The sequence below is a fragment of the Ochotona princeps genome, chromosome 9 (genome assembly GCF_030435755.1).
Source record: "Ochotona princeps isolate mOchPri1 chromosome 9, mOchPri1.hap1, whole genome shotgun sequence".
NCBI lineage: Eukaryota > Metazoa > Chordata > Mammalia > Lagomorpha > Ochotonidae > Ochotona > Ochotona princeps.
Genome location: NC_080840.1, coordinates 4808106 through 4824264, shown reverse-complemented (window position 1 = coordinate 4824264; position 16159 = coordinate 4808106). Strand labels below are relative to the sequence as shown.

The 16159-nt window shown below is 40.2% G+C and overlaps 1 protein-coding gene across 2 annotated transcripts in view; it reads left to right on the top strand.

Moving 5' to 3' along the window:
- The window catches only part of KHDRBS3 (KH RNA binding domain containing, signal transduction associated 3), a 161288-nt gene that overhangs the window by 40079 nt on the left and 105050 nt on the right, over positions 1-16159 (top strand). The window lies entirely within an intron of this gene.

The window sequence follows — 16159 nt, the reverse complement described above, 5'->3', positions numbered from 1 at the left end:
GGCTACCGCGCTGGGCCCAGGAAAACTTTTTTTTTATAAGATTTTTTTATTTGAAAGGTAGAGTTACAGAGAGGAGAGAGAGATCTTCCATCCCCTGACTCACTCCCCAATGGCCAGAACTGCCAGAGCTGGGAAGGATCGAAGCCTGGAGTTAGCAGCTTCTTCCAGGTTTCCCATGTGGATATCCGGGCCCAAGGACTTGGGTCATCCTCTACTGCTTTCCCAGACCTTAGACAGGTAGCCGAATGGGAAATGGAGCAGCCAGTACTGGCGGCTTCAGCATGCCAGCCACAGAGTAGGTGGAGCGTTGGTGCCAGTGCTGCATCTCACAAGGCCCTGGGGGTCCCCCTTGAAGGTGCCCCGAGTCAGGATGTCCGCCTGGCTGTGGGGCCCACTCCATTAGAGAGAAGCCGCAGAGACCCCTGGGCCAGACCCACAACTCTGCTCCTCAGGGTAGAGGGGGCTGGGAGCGAGGAGCGTCCAGATGTTCGGGGGTGGGGAGGCCGCAGGCTGAGGGCCCCACTCCCTGCTTCGCCATGGGCATGGAGCTCTGTGCGACCCTGACAACATCCCGCGGGGCCCTAAGGCCTGCCTCGGGGGCAGAAGCCGGTAGAGTCCCAGGGTGTCCCACTCGGACCCACTCCCAGCTGCAGCAGGCACTGTTCCCGCCTGGCCCCCGGTAGTGTCATTTTGAAGACCATGCATTATTGTACCTGTGATTAGACCCGTCCCATAGTGATTTTGCTCACTGTGCATACTTCTAGGATCGGTGTGCTTGTGCTACTTCTCTACCTCATAACCACAGGCAAGTGGGTAGTTGTTACAGTGGACAGGAATCTGATTGTGCAAATAAAAGAGCTGAGCTCTGCAAATGAAAGAAAACAGGAGAATTGCAGATGGGAAGGTAGGCGTTTTTAGTGACCCCACCCTTTGGTGTTAGGTTTGTACCTGAAAGGTTAAAATGGCTGATAACTGTTATCCACTGGCTGGTGTGTTGGCTTTTGGTTGATTGATTGCTGATTTAGTTCTTTGTCGCACTCCTGCAATCTAAATATTATTATAGATATTTTACTGATAAAAGAGTGCCAGAGATTAATTTGGCAAAAGTCCTGCAGCAGCTGGATAATGGAACTTTCACTGAAATGCACTCAGCTTTGTTAAATCCGGCTTTCTACTGATCTGCCTTGATGCTGTTAAAACTCCTCATAGCTGTGGCTGTATTTGGGCGCATATGTATTCTTTATCTGCACAAATGCAAATTGTAACTGTTTTTTGGAATATTCTTATTTTTTTTAAGTATAACATTTGTACGTCAGGCACAGGATACAGCCAGCAGGTATTTTCCCGATTGTGGGACACTTTGTGCACATCTCAGTTTCTTTCATTATCTTTTATGTTATTAATTTTTAGCCTAAAACTGGTGAAAATATTCTAAATCATTTAGCTCATGTACTTTCTCTTCCTGGATTTTTAAACTTTGCTAGGAGAGAATATATTTGCTCTTTTATTTAATCAGAGATGTTTTCTATTAAGTGGCTGTGTATAAACAGTCCCATTTCCCTTTTTTGGTCCATCTCTGTGTTCACCTTCCTACCCCCTTCTATTGCCATGAAATTGAAACAAAACTATTGTCATATTTGCAATTAAATTTATTATGGAGTTGAAACAATATAATGGCTATAATTTCAGAATGTTTAATAAAAAATAGCTCTCATATTTATGCGTAGTAAATTGAAGAAAATATTTCACTAATCTTGGAACATCCCTGTAGCTACCTACCATCTGTCATAGCGAGCCCTAGAAACAGGGAGGAAGAAACAAAGGGATTTCAAGGAGAGATCGGTTTAGTACAACAGCTCGTGCGAGGCTCCGTGCAGTTAGTTGGGAGGTGTTGCCAACACGGCTTCTGCTGCTTACTTGATTGTTTGGTGTTGTTTCACTAGAAGGACTGGATCAACAGTGCAGCATTTAGCAGTGTGGACTATCCTCTGCTTCTTGTTGTCTCTTAAAGTCCTTTGAGTTCAAAGAAGAGAAATCAAGTTTGGCCCAGCAAATAAAATGTGAATTTATCAGCAACATTTCAGGAGTTCACAGAACTCGTTGAAATAACTTTTTGAAATGGACAGGAGCAAAATCTGCCTGGGAGAGGAATGTCTGAAAGGAATGTGAGGTCACCTTATTGCCAGAAGACAAGTTCCCAGCCGAAGGCTTTTTATGAGCTGAGGTTGGAAAAAGTTAGGAGCTAACGAATTATTCTCCAGAAGAAAGTAAAATGAAGACCAAAAACTTTTAGTTATAATTAAAGTTACTTAACTAGATCATGAAAAGAAAACCAAAAGTGAATTCAAACATTATGGTTGCTTAAACTTATTTAATGTATTCATTCAGTATTCCACATGCAATATTCAGCATGTTATGATTTAATCAGGACTAAGTTTTAAACCATGTATGGTAGATGCTACCAAGTAGCACAGGACAGATGCTTCTGAAAGATAAGCATGTGATATAAATGTATATATAATAAAATGACCAAGTTATAATAATATAAGTGCATCTAATATTGTGATTAACTAGGAATTAGTGAAAGCTTATTTGAAGTATATTGTTCTTGAATTAAATATTCCCAATGAAGAATGTGGTAATTATAGTGAAAATCATGGACCTTTAATCAGATGCAGAGTCACACCCTCTTGGCGATTGTCTATCTCCCTCAGAGACTTAGATGTTGTATTTTACTTTTCAACCTTTTTTTAAAAAATATTTTGTTTTTCTTCTGCTTGAAAGGGAGGCCAGGGCAGGTGAAAGCCCTCTCCCATGCACTGGCCTACTCTTTGTATGCCTGCAGCAGCTAGGGCGGGAACACCATCCCTGTGCCCTGCACTGGGGGCAGGGGCCAGTTGCTTCACAAGTACCACCATCTGCTGCCTCCCAGGGGTACTAGCTTGAAGAAATGCTGGTTACCATCTCCCCGAGTCCTAAAACTCTTATCTAGCACAGCTTATGAATGAGCAGACCTTAGTTTATAAAAAAAAATCCAAAAAAAAAAAAAAAGAAACCCAAGCAAAACAAAACATTCTGGCTGAATTCTGGTTTTGTTTTGTTTGTTTTAGCATTTTCTTCTTTGGAATGTGTGTCCCGGGGCCTTTGTGCACCTGCTCTTTGTGACCACGGACATTCCTACAAGCACAGTGCTTTGCTGTCTAGAATTGTCAGAGTACCTGTCATGACAGTTTCTTGTTGTAGGCAGAGATTTTGCTTTTAGCATGTTGTTTCTTCGAGCTGTAAAAATTACTTTGTGAAGAAACAGGTGTAGCTATTGAAAAAGAAGCTTAAGTTTCAAAAAACATTTTAGAGCTCTGTGTGTATTTCAAGGAAATATTAGTGAATTAAACATTCTGGAGTATAAATAATATTTTGAGGGAAAGAAATGTAGTCATCCATTTTACTTAGCCTTCAGTAAGATTTGTATTTATTTTACCACTGTCTAAAGATGTAGTGGTCAATTCTTTTTCCTGTGTTTCAGAATGATTAGAACGTAGAGGTTTTTTGTTCTTCTTTTGTAAATATGTTTGTCTTTAATGTCTTCAATCTCAGAGTAGTTTGTTCTTGTAAAGTGAAGTTGCTGGTCCAAGAGGGCGTTTGTACCACCCAGCAAGGTAGCCTAGTGGCTATAGTCTTCTCCTTGCCCAGGATCCCCCTCCCCCATATGGTTGCTGGTTCCTGTCCTGGCAGCCCCACTTCGCATCCAGCTCCCTACCTGTGGCCTGTGAAAGCAGTCGAGGACGGCCCAAAGCCATGGGACCCTGTACCCGTGTGGGAGACCCAGAAGAAGCTTCTGGCTCCTCGCTTTGGATCAACAGCTCTGGCTGTTGCAGCCCCTTGGGACGTGACCCAGTGGATAGACGATCTGTCTCTCCTTGCCTCTGTAAAGTCTAACTTTCCAATAAAAATAAAATAAGCCTCTCCACCCCACCTTTTTTAAGAGGGCATTTGTAGTGAGTCACTTTGTACCATCTTTAGCCTTTGGGTTTACATTTTTTTGTTTTCATTGTTTGATTTTTTTCAATGAAATTATACTTGCACTTTTTTTATACCGTCCTGTTTGTGTGTGTTATTCAATCTTTCATTTTGCTTGATTCTTCTCAGATGAGCGGTTTCAGAAGCCTATGGACGGTCTCAAAACTACTTAATATATGAAGACTTACTGTGGAATGTTTATTGAATCCATGAACTTTCCCAGGTCATCTCCACTAAGTCTGCAGTTCGAGCTTCATCATCAGTGTGTCCCTCCTTTTGCCATTGGCTTTAATTGTTGTTGTTCCACATCTGGGGAACTGTTATGGACTTGTCTACAAGCTTTTGTCCATGTTATTCTCTCTGCATAGGATGCTCCCTCCAAGTTTCCAAGCCACATTTTAGGTTCAGTTAAAATATCATGCATTCTAAAATTCCCATAGAGATTTTCCATGTTTGTTGCCTTCCCTAAAGCTTGTGGTGTTTCATTTGTTCTTTGCTGGGGCTTTTGTCCTTTGCACTGTGTCACGTGTAGCTCTCTACAAAGTGCGTATGTTTTTGAGATTGGAGGAAACATCATATTATACGGTAGTGAGATTACCACTTATTGAACCCAGAGCTTCCTGTCTCCAAAGTTTGTGTTTTCTTTAGAAAAACCTACTTATTATTATTGTGTTAGGGAGCATTACTGCCCTGCTTTAAGTACTCTGCTGAGTTTCATTGAATGAAACAATAGCTGAAATTCATGACAACCTTTTCTAGAGATTATATGTGTTTTTCACCTCATTATTCTTAGCATCACAATGACATGAAACTAAAAATTCACTTGTTGAGGGGGACTAGCCACAGTCCAAGTGCTCAGTAGCCACGAGTGTCTGCTCATAGCTTCTGTATTGGATTATAGAGTCATAACATATTTCATGACAATTTTTTTTTCTGAAGGTAATTTATTTGAAAGTTAATGGGAATTAGATGGGAGAGTAGAGAGGGACAAAACTCGATCTCTCATTGGCTGGTTCATTTCCCTAAATGGCTGAAATGACGGGGTCCAGGACAGGTTGAGATAGGTGGTAAGGAGTCTTTCAGGGTCCTCCCACCTGGGCTCAGGGCCATCCCCAGTTACTGCCTTGGGCTCATTACCAGTCACCTGCATCAGGGGGTTCGCAGCTGCAGCAGGAACTGGTGCCCATGTGGGTTGTCAGCATTGTACCATACCCCACCCCCAGCCTTACAGATTAGATTTTTTTTGTTTGTTTTTTGTTTGTTTTTCTTTTTTTGCACAGTGCTAATATAAATGGAGCTTTACTTTCTATATTAGTATCCATATTCCTTTATTTAGGAAAAATAGTCTATGCCAAGATGTAAGAGAAATGACATTTAATCTTGATTTTTTAAAATGAATAATGAAAAAAAAAGAATACCGTGCCAAGAATTTACTGGCTGGCTTCATTCAAATTGACTGGGTTGTAGATCCAGCTGAGGTTTGCATACCTGTAAGATGTCAGCCTGATATACTTGAAAGAATAGGAATAGCAGAGTGGGTAGGCAGTATGATGTTTCTATGCTAGATTATTTCAGAAGCACAGTTTTCTGTAGAATTGTTGTACACACAGTTCTGTTAAGTACTTCAGGGAAACTTTGTTGTTGAGCCTACCAACTCAGAGGTCTGAGCTTAGGAGCTCTCGACGAGCGTATCGGGCAGACGGGAGGCCTAGTTATCTGGCACAAGTGACCACGCACAGGGAGAGCCGCTAGAGTTTGTTGTGTGTGTGCCATGGAGCCTTGTCCTTGGCACTCAAATGTGCAGCACTCTACAGATGGGTATCCTTGTCTCCTGTTAAGATTCAAGGTGACCCAGATCCCACTGACTCTATTGTTTTAAGCAAAGGTTTATTTTGTTTTTATTTGAAAGGCAGAATTACAGACAGGGAGGGAGGGAGGGAATATCTTTCATCCTTTGGTTTACTCCCCGAATGGCTGTGATGGCCAGAGCTCCAGTCTGAAGTCAGGAGGCAGAAACTTTGTCCAGGTTTCCACATGGGTTCCAGGGACTTGGGGCACCCTCCTCTGCTTTCCCATGGCATGAACAGTGGTATGATTTGGAAGTGGAGCAGCCTCGACATGAACTAGCACCCAAAGGGGATGCTGGCACTGCAGGCAGAGCCTTAGTCTACTACACCGTGGTGCCAGTCCCCCCTCTGAGTCTGTTAAGTACTATTTTTTTTTACTCATGTTTTTATTACTTCATCTCACTAAATTGAGGTTCTGTTTTCATGTTATCAATTTATACCTTTATTGCAGGTATAAAAAAGCTCTAGCTGTCTCGAGGCTATGAATCAATGTTATTCTGGAAGTGCCATAAGCAAAAAAGAGATGACAAAACATCTCAATTAAACATTCATTTAAGGCTATTTTTGCATTTTTCCAGGCAGCTTAATTTTGCATTCATATTATGTGATGTTTTAGCTTATTTGTTCTCAAACTTGAGATTGTAGAATTTACAGGACTTGGCTAGCTGTAGCATTTGTATGTAATACCTGTAATACAGTTTCTTTGTCAGAGACATAATTAACAATATGATTTGTACATCTACTAGCTTCTGGTATTCACAACACAGTTTGTAAACTTAATTAGTTTTTGGAGCAGCAAATGTTTTGAAGATGATAAACACTTTCCCTCTGAATAATGTGTTGAATGGTTATATATTCATAGAAATTGACTCTATGTTACGCAAATTAGAATGCTGATAGGTATGCTTCTCGAGGTGAACATCACCTGCAATTGCATCTTCTCAGTTTATATTGTCTTCCTATGCTTTTTGCAGGGGAAATCAGAAATTTAGCTAAGGTAATTTAGCCTGCAGGAATATTCATTATGACTCCATTGTACAGAGAGCATCTATGCTAATGTCATTACATGGTTGCCATTTTCCCAAACTTGGATGGTGATTATTATGATGTATGAGTATGCTGTGGGTGGAGTAGGTAACATATGAGCATGCAGTGTAGGGCTATTTCAGCTTCCCCTGCTGTCAGCTCTCCAAGAGTTAGTGGTTGAGACTAGGGATGATATCAGGAAAGCTCTCTGAGCAGCTTAGAGAAATGTTGCACAATACATTGTGTTAGAAAGGTTGTCTGAGCTTTTATTTGGGCCATAAAATGTTTACCATTTTGCTTTCTCGGTTGTGTTGAGCTAGATAAATCAAATTAGGACTTTCAGAGCCATCAGAGTAATGACTCCCAACCCCAAGAGTGGGTGGCTGGTGTCACACATGCCTGGGTTGCCCTCAGTTACTAGGCAAAAAGATACTAGAGCTCAGAGTGCCCAGGTGTCACGATCCTGTCGTCCTGTGCCCCAGGTGGGTGTCTTCCTCGTGCCTGTGTAATGCCCTCATCCTCCTGGACCCTGATCACCCACTCTGAAGACTAGCACCCCGCCTAGCCTGTTGATTTTCAGCACTTCCCAGCATACTTTTAGAAATTTACTAAGGCAGCCATCTGTCGAAACAGTCAGGGAAATGGGAAATTAAATGAATGTTCTAGTAGAGAGAATTTAGTTGAAAGAGACAGGTGATACATGACTGAAAAAGCTAATGGGGAAAAAGATAGTGGCAGAAATACAACACAGCACTGCAACAAGCTACAACTTTTCATGCTCCAGGATGGCTCGTGAAGAAGGGACTGCGGAAGCTCGGCTCAAGACTCATGTATGCCTCGGGACACAGACCTAGGAGCCTTCCTGCTGGTGGATCTGGTTGGGGGAGAGGTGAGGTACATAGTGTGGCAGGGGAGTCACCTTGGAGGGACACTTCTCCATGGCCTTTAATTGATGTGGGAACATAGTCCACATTGTCAGTAGTTGTACAGATCCGTGCTGAAATCCTGCATGCTCTCAGAAGCCGTGGCTGTTAAAAGTCATGCAAGTTGATGTTTCATCAGTAACTGAGTTAGATTTTATCATGATTAAGTCTGCATTTACAGGATGTCATATTTTGTTAGGTTTTATGCTTGTTTGGCCGTTTTTAGGTCACTTAGAAGAACAGTGGGCATGAAGGAAATATACTTTTAGATATATGTTTTTTGCTAACATTAATTTGCACTTAAACCATTTTTATTGTGCTGGCACACTTTTATGGGTTTTATTCATGTCTCTTTTCTAATCTTTCATTTAATAGCTTGAATTACTAATTTCCTTTTAAATTTTTATTTCTTGAGAGACAGAGAGAGAGACAGACAGATGAAGTTTCTATTCCCCAAGCACTCATAACAGCTGGGACCAGCTTGGCCAGCCTGGCTCAACCCAGGAGTGGACACTTAGTGTGGCCAAGCCACCGCCAGTGGGGCACTATGATCAAGAAGCTGAGATTGGAGCACAAATCCAGATGCCCAGCTCAGAGTAGGTTGTTGTTGTTGTTGTTGTTTTTAGGATTTGTTTCTTTTTATTGGTAAGTCAGATGTACACAGAGAAGGAGACAGAGAGGAAGGTCTTCCATCTGCTGGTTCACCACCCAAATGGCTGCAATGGCCAGAGCTGAGCGGATGAGTAGCCAGGAGTTTCTTCCGGGTCTCCCACATGGGTGCAGAGACCCAAGGCTTTGGACCATCCTCTACTGCTTTCCCAGGCCACAAGCAGGGAGCTGCGAGTGAAGTGGAGCAGCCAGGACACGAACTAGGGCCCATATGGGACCCTGATGCATGCAAGATGAGGAGTTTGGCCACTAGGCTACTGTGCAAGCCCAATCTTAAATGTCACTAAGTGGAAATGTTCTCTGGGGTCTAGTTGCAGTCCTTGATCATGCTATTTATAACTCTTTTTGTAAAAATGGCCATTTTTGAATGTTACAGTATTACAGGAATATCATCTAATGCTTTAAGCTGCCTTCTCCCCAATGTACTTTCACTATTTGCTGTATAAATAGAGATTGTAAGCTGATTTTAAAATGTATTGCCATGGAATGGTAAATTCGACTTTGATTTTATTTTTAGTTTCTCACTTATATTATTCTACATCTAACCAACAGAAAATATTCATTTGTAAATCTTATTAGATATGAAAGTAATAGAGAGTAAAATGCTTGTATTATATGGTTCTTATAGAATATCATTAGTACAGTCATATTTCTATCTCAAAGTGTGAAAATGCCAGCGGGATAAATGAGAAAGACATTGAATCTTCACACAAAGGAAATGGGTTTTGTAATGAGTGCAGTGTGAACAGAACTAATCTCTTTCTTGGATCATTACTTCACCTAATCATAAAACCTTTTTTAATTCAAATCCTTGCAGGGTTCTAATTGGTGACCTCTGGAGCCTGATAATTGTTTAAGATAGCTGGTCTTTTGCAGTATACTTAATGATGTTTGCAATTAAAAGTGAGAAATGTGATTTAACCCTTAGGTATATTAAAAAGTTGGTTTTCCTCCTTTCAGTCTTTGTAAATATTTTTGTCTCCTCTTTCAGATAGAAACTGACTTAATTCATTGTTCATGTGTATTAATGTAGGGCACTGCTTATCTTTTTCTCTGATTTATTTGTTAAATTTGTTCGGTTATAATAATCCCTAGTCATTGGGAATAGCTAAGGGTTTGTAGTCTTTAGAAAGGCATAGATTCTCCTTTGTTGCTCAGTACTGCATCCATCTTTTTGCCTGTCCTTCAGATGATATAAGTAGAAACTAATCCAGTCTTTTCAACAGATTTCACTGTTTATTTCAGTTCTTTCCTTAGTATCAGAGGTAAATGCCTCAGTAGAAAAGAAGTGTACTAGTATTCACCATTAAGACCAGTAAAATTGTAGGTGAGCCAGACATTTGTCATGTTTACCATATTGTGTTACAGCACCGTTACCTCATTCACTGTGGTGTTTTCTGGTGTGTACTTCAGCTAGTCGGAAATCAGTTTACACTTGTGCACATGTGTTAAATGTTTTTCTCTTTGTACCTGTAATATTTAGCAATGAATAGGAACATCAGTGCTGTCATTGGCTATCTAGAGAAGTCCTTATAGTTCTGTGAGGCAAAATTGAATCTGGTTGGCTAATTTGTTGCATCACAGGTTTCCCTTTGTGTTTTTATCCTGATTTTTGCCAAATTGTGGTATTTTGGGGAAGAAGCAAATCCTTTGAGAGACTATGACCTCTGGTGTTAAGCTGGGTTTACTAGCTTTAAGGGAAAACAGAGATTGTGAGTAACTTCTTAATATTCTGGGAACTTATGAGGGTTAAATTTATGTAAGACCTCCAATATAGTGATGACAGTACAGTAATTATTCAACTCATTACTTTACTTTTACTAATTTTAGTAAGTTCCAATCTCTCATTTCTACTCTTTGATCTTTATTATTTTAAAAATTGTGGTTAAACTTCTGCATTCATTCAAATTATTAGTTTAGCACCAAAATTGAGTAACCTCATCTCTGAAGATCTTTTTGACCTTCTTATTTAAAGTATACATTTATATCTTACTAAGATAGCGAATGACCATGACTTATTTTTTTTCTCTGCTGCTGTGCCTTTTGTTTGGTAAATAATTGCCTGTAGTTAAAGAAGAAATAAAATAACAGATCAAAATGGCAAACACTGCATGTGTTGGTGAGAAGTGAAAAAATGGAACTCTTAAGACAATCATTATGGAAAATAGTATAAAGTTTCCTGAAAATAGTAAAATAGAATTATCTACCCTTTGACCCTGTAATCATATCACTAAATGTATATACAAAAGATACATCAGCAAATCAGAGAATACTTATGCTTTCATGTTTATTGTAGTGCAGTGCACAATACAGTCAGGATTTTGAATGAACCTAAATGATAAACAGGTAGATAACAATATGACAAAGAATGTTATATACTCCGGGGGATATTACCCAGTATATACTCAGGGGGATATTACCCAGTATATACTCAGGGGGATATTACCAAGCCGTAAGTAAAGTCCTGTCATTGGTGACAGTGTAGATAAATTTGGGGGAAATTATGTTAAGTGAAATAAACTACATACAAAAAGAAAAACAACATGATTTCACTTATTATTGAGGTCTAAGAAGCTTGAATAGTGATACTAAAGGTTGGATAGGTTGAAGATGGGGAGAAGATGTTAACTGGTAGAAAGTTACACGTAGTTAGGAATTAACTCTGGTGTTTTGTAGCACAGTAGGACAAGGGTACTCGGAAGAGGTTTGCATATGTTCTGTGCACAGAGAAATGGTAAAGATACAAGGTAATGGTGTGTGGATTATCTCCATTTGATCATACAGTTGTATGCATACCTTAAAAGATTATTTTCCAATGCACAATTGTGAGTCAAATAAAATATATCTTTAAAACGTTTGACAGAATCTAAATGGTGTTTGAAATTATTTATTCTCATTTGATTCTCTTGAATCATTCTTGTCTATCATAATCTTTTTAAAATCTGTTCTGTGATGATGTATGAGTTGTTAAAAGATAAACTTAGCAGATGGTGTCACAGGATGAAATTCAGATTGCTCAGGAACAAGTGCTCAGATTCCCTAGGCATCAAGAAAATGCAAATCAAAACTGCAGTGAGATGCCACCTCACCCCAGTTAGAGTGGCTATCAACCTTAGCGCATCCACAGACAGGAAGATTTTTCCCAGTGGCTGGGGTCTGAGTCCAGCGGTATATTTTGAGCGGCCCCCCGAAACCTCATTTGGATGACCTCAGACTTGATTCTTGTGTGAGCCAGCCAATGCGGATTTTAGGTTCATTCTGTGTCTACAATGGTCAGCACACATACTGGTGAATGCAGGTACCTGGTCAGTTCTTCCCCAGTCCCATATCAACATGAGTCAGTGGGTGATATGGCCCAGCCCAGCCCAGCCCAGCCCAAACCACCACAAACCCAGTCCTCACACATACCAGCTGGTGCTGTTGCCTAGCCTGGCCTGTCCCATACCTATTCTGTCTCTCCTGTGTACCACAGGGGCTGGCGCACACCAGACTCAGTCTACATACATATCAGTGGGGTGCCACAGACTTGCCCAGCCTGGTCTGCCCACAGCCCTGACTTTCACACTCACCAGTGGGAGCTCCAGCCTAGCAGGGGAGTCCCCAGAATTCCCCTGGCAGCCCTTTTCCCAGCACCAGATCTTGTGTGTGCTTGCAGGTGCTTTGATCCAGCATGACATGGCCCACCCACAGCCTCAGCTCTTGCTGGCAGGTGTTGCAGCCTGGCACAGCCCTGTTTCTTAATGGGAGTGTTTGTTATTGATTTTCTTGAGTTTGCTTAGATATTCTGGATATTGATCTTTTATCTGCTGCCATTTTTTCAAATATTTTCCCCTATTTTGTTGGTTTCCACTCTGCTTTGATGTTTCCTTTTCTGTGTGAGCATAATTCCATTTTTCTGTTTTTGCTTTTATTGCCTGTGCTTTTGGGGATCTACCCATGAAGTGTTTGCTTAAGTCAGTGTTCCGCAAAATTGCCCCTATGTTTTCTTTTAGTAGTTTAATGGTTTCAGGTCTTAAGTAGAATACTTGATAATTTTGAGTTGATTTTTGTACAGTGTGGGACTGTGGTTCTTGTTTCAAACTTTTGCATATGGAAATTCATTTTTTCACATAGAACTTTTTGAAGAGGCTATCCTTTCTTCAGGGAATGATTTTTAACTCAGTTGTGAGAGAGTATTTGGTTGAGGAGGCATAGGTTGGTTTCTGGGGTTTCTATTCTATTTAATTTTTCTGCATGATCTGTTTTTATACCAGTACCAGGCAGTTTAGATTAAAACAGCCTTGTAATATGCCTTGAAACTGGTATTGTGATACATCCAACTCTTTTTTGTCGTTTTTACATTATTTTTTTCTGAGAAAGAGAGTGAGGTAAGAGGGGAGATATATCTTTCACCCTCTCACTCACTGCAAAGATGGCCTTAATGGACTTGGCTGGTTCAGGCGAGTCAAGGGCCAGGGGATCATCCAAGTCTCCCATATGGTGCAGAGGCTCAAAACACTTGAAATATCTTTCTTTGAATGTTGATTGGGATTTTATTGATTATGTGCATTGCCTTGGGTAGTATGGACTTTTTTTTTGTATATTTTATTTGAAAGGCAGATTTACAGAGAGAAAAGACAGTCATATAGATGGAGAATGAATAGGGACATGTGTTAGTTATCTTACACTATTTTATGCCTCTGTGTGTGCGCGCTCTGACTAAGCAGTGTAGCTGACAGAGCCTGAGGAGCTTCTTCATTTTGTTGGAAATCTTACTTGTATGTGGTTTCATTGTATCATTGCTATATACCAGCTTATTTCACTAGCGCTTTTTTGCTAGACGTTTAGAAGGTTTCTGGTGTTTTGCTGTGAAAGACAAGGCTATAGTAGATAACCGTATTTACTATTTCATATTGATTCTGATATAACTGTAGGGTAAATTCCTAGAAATGAAGTTGCCAAGACAAGAAAATACTAGTATTAGGTGTGTGTGTGATACATGTCAGACATGAAGCAGATTCAGTCACATCACCAGTATTTTTATATTGGAAATTTTGCTTATATTTAATGATTGATTGGCTTTTTCTTAGAGGATTAGTAGATTTTTATATATTGGATAGGTTACAAAAAGGAAGATACCACTGCTTAGCTTTGCGTATTGGACCAAGCCTACCACTGCATATGGGACCACGGTTGAAAGAAAAGTAGGGCTAACAAAAAAATAGATACTGGGAACAGATTTTATTGATATATATATATATAAAAATCATATATAATCGTACATATATAATGATTTTATATATGCCCTTGTTTTGAAAACAGCATTTTAATCCCCAACAGTATCTAAAACATTGATCACATGCTTGCTGATTATTTCTGAGCAGGGAGATGGAATTGGTATGTTAAACAGTGTGATACCAAATGTAATCTGGGGATTAGTTGAAGTCAAATCCCCTTTGCATTTGACTTTCAAAATCTGATGTGGATTTCTTCTGTTGGCTGGTCTTCTGTAGTTAAGAACGGGGTCACAGACGTCCTGGTGGATGTCGGATATCTTCCTTCTATCAGTGATCAGAGGAGACAGGAAGGGCTGGAAGCGGACATGTCCAGTGAGGCACAGGAAGAAGTATTAAACATTTATCTCAAGAATTCTTGTTTTTTTTCCTTAGATCATTTTGTATGATCTCCCATTTTTGTGTATTGTATTCTATTTTATGAAAACATCAAGCAATTTTTGATCACCAATCCTCAGTCTAGAAGGAAAGAAAAAATTATTCATTGAACTTTTATTCAGTTTAAGTGTTTTAGCTAGTTTGCATTTCAAATTGGAAAGAGATCAAGGCCGTGAGATAAATAAAGCATCTGTCATATAAAGCAGGTTGGTTTGGTCATAGTGAGAGGGCTCGGGCTTTTTGTGTCACTGTGTGGTGCTTTATAAAAGTGTGACATGTGAAAACCTGCGTGTGTTTACTGTAAAGGCTGGAGGACTTCATCTGGGTCTCATGTGGGCCACAGGGGTCCAATGCCTGGGCATCTTTTGATGCTTTACTGTGCCCTTGACAGGAAGCTGGATGAGAAGTTGAGCAGACAAACAGAAAGCAGTGCCCATGTGGGAGGCTGGCCTCATAGGAGCAACTTTACCTGCTGATCCACAATGCTGACCTCAGCCTACTGTTGTTAGTGTTTAAATCAACCTTAACCAGTGAAATATTAGGCCAGTCTGACTGAAGGCTGACTTAAATGCTCGTACTTCTAAGTAATTGTGTTTGTGTTGAAAGTGTTACCAAATTAGGGTTGTCCGGTGGACTGTGTATTTCTGGAAAGGAAGTTCGTTATTTTATATAGATTTTTTTATGTTCCCTTGAAATATCTCTGTTTTAAACTTTAAGGTAAAGTAATAATTGTTTTTTTTAACTTTTTAATCTTTTGTATGTGGGTTTATGTGTTACTTTAAAATGTTAAATGTCACTGGTGCAAGGAGAAGTCTTTGAAATTCTGATTTTGTGAAAATAGAATGTTACGTTTATGTGAGCTTTCTGGTAATAAAATATTTTGTAGAGCACCAGAGTGCAGGCAGCTAAGCTATTATGATATACATGTACATATACTGCAGATGAAATACACACTTTTTAGAAGTGTCACTTTTTAATTTTGTTACTCTTCCACCCACACTGAAGGTATTCCCAGTTACAGTATTTGTAAGTAAATGTGGGATTTACCAAATTATAGTTGAAGCTGTGAATTCTGATGTTAATGTCCTTTAAATTGTAACAGTTTCTTACTGATCATGTACAATCATTTAATAGACAATAGTTTGGAATAAGTTGTGGGAACAGCATCATTTGAAGGGCAGAAGTTCTCTAAGGGTATTGTAATAAAACAAAATATGATCTGAGCAACTATGGTGGCGTGCTGTGTTTACAGAAAGATGTGGGGCTTAGGATCCCACCTCGGCCATTCTGTTAGTGAAGTGATTTTTCTAAGCCTCCTCTCCTTTTTGACAAAAATGTATTTATTCTGAAAGGAAGGGATGCAGAGGGAATTAGAGACAGGTCTTCCATCTATGGTTCATTCCCTAAACAGCCATGTCAGCTGTCTCTGGGCCAGGCTGAAGCTAAGCTTCATCCAGGGCTTCTGTGTGGGTAGAGATGTGGCACATTTTTTAAATTTTCTGAGTGGCAGTAGAGTTGTGTGTAAAATGCGTTATTGATTACGAGGGTGAGAGTGATTGAGTGTTGCTATCCCTTGAGGAAACTGACAGCTCACAGGATAAAAATGTTGGCATTCAGTTCGTTTAGGTCATGTGCAAGGGTGTCTGATTTGGTTGGGAAAGTAGGATGATGGAAGAGAACCTAGGGTTTTCATGCTGTATTGGAGTAAAGTTTTGCTTGTTTGAACCTTAGCTGCTGCGTTTTTCTTCATTACTTACTCTGAGCAATGAAGGCTTCACAGGACAGTTCCTTTTCCCTTTCTTTACCCGTTTCCTTCTTTTTTGTCAGAGCAACAGAGAGGGAGACAGTCAGACAGATACCTTGCCCCCACTGTTTCTTCTCCAAATGTCCACAACAGTCACATCTGGCTGGGCTAAAGCCAGGAACTCCGCCATTGTCCTCCACATGACCAACAGGGCCAATCTCCACTGTCTTCCTAGGAAGCTGGATTGGAAGTGAAACAGCCAGGACTGGAACTGGCAGGGCA